The sequence below is a fragment of the Dipodomys merriami genome, unplaced genomic scaffold, assembly GCF_024711535.1.
Source record: "Dipodomys merriami isolate MVZ:Mamm:240054 unplaced genomic scaffold, mDipMer1.0.p SCAF_755, whole genome shotgun sequence".
Taxonomy (NCBI): domain Eukaryota; kingdom Metazoa; phylum Chordata; class Mammalia; order Rodentia; family Heteromyidae; genus Dipodomys; species Dipodomys merriami.
This window is the reverse complement of record NW_027206352.1, coordinates 92,063-93,231: the sequence shown is the minus strand read 5'-3', so window position 1 is coordinate 93,231 and position 1,169 is coordinate 92,063. Positions and strand designations below refer to the sequence as shown.

At 36.3% G+C, this 1,169-nt stretch overlaps 1 pseudogene; it reads left to right on the top strand.

Moving 5' to 3' along the window:
• The first annotated feature begins 625 nt into the window (after positions 1–625).
• LOC138818416 (U6 spliceosomal RNA) lies at positions 626–725 on the top strand (annotated as a pseudogene).
• The last annotated feature ends 444 nt before the right edge of the window (positions 726–1,169 follow it).

The following is a 1,169-nucleotide window of genomic DNA, read 5'->3' as shown; positions in this document are numbered from 1 at the left end:
CTCAGATTTTGTGATCTCCTCCTTCATTTTAAGTTGCCTTGCATTTCACAATTGCTTACTGATAATTCCTGCATCTCAAGGAATTGGGGACCTGAAATATAGGAAACGAGAAATTGATATGCATATTCAATTAGTTTCTATTGGCATGTTGCATGGGCCTAGGTGAAAAGTATTGCCCATGTTATCTGATGATGCAGATAACTGGGTCCTGGGATCCTAGGATCTCATTTGGGAAAAGTAAGACCTCTTCTGGGAAAATTTCAACTGCAGAAGTTTAGAAGTAGCTCTTAAGCAAGGCTTACTTTGAATCAAATAGCTCCACAGAACTAACTCATTTGGATAAATTACTACTTGCAACAGCCATCACCTTTGGACCTAGCTATAAACACTTGAAAGTGCAATCAAATCCAAAATGGAAAATATTTAAAATAGTAATTGACAAAAAAATTGCAAATGTGAGCAATAGACTGAACAATATAATTTTTCCACTATTCACAGAATTTCAGGAATATAAGATCAATAGCACTGTTAGAAACATTAACGTTTCCTTGTACCAAATAGGCACCCAAGGATATAAGCCTGTATAAAGATTGCATCATTAACTATTTAATTTAGAGGATAATACATGCTTCAGCAGTATGTATACCCAAATTACAACAATACAGAGATTAACATGGCACTTGCACAAAGATGATATTAAAATTTGTGAAGTATTCCAAATTTTTCATTCTTCAGATGCAAGAAATGAAAAAAACATTTAAAATTGATTACAAAATTACAAGTGTAAAAATACATGTAATTCATATAATTAAAAGTTAGTTTGACATCAGTGTATTAAATCTTGACCTTAGAAAGGCCTTTATATGGGGCTGGGAAGGTGGCTGATTGGTAGAGCGCTTGCCTTGCATGCCTGTGGCCCTGAGTTCGATTCCTCAGCACCACATAAGCAAAAAGAAAAAAGCCGGAATTGGCATTGTGGCTCAAGTGGTAGAGCACTAGCCTTGAGCTTAAGAGCTAAGGGACAGCGCCCAAGCCCAGAGTTCAGGTCCACGACCGGACACCCCCCCACCACCACCAAAAAAAAGAAAGGCCTTTACATAGCATAACCTTTATAAAACTTTTGAAATTAGACAACATTTTCGTTCTATCCCAAAGTAATATAATACTAT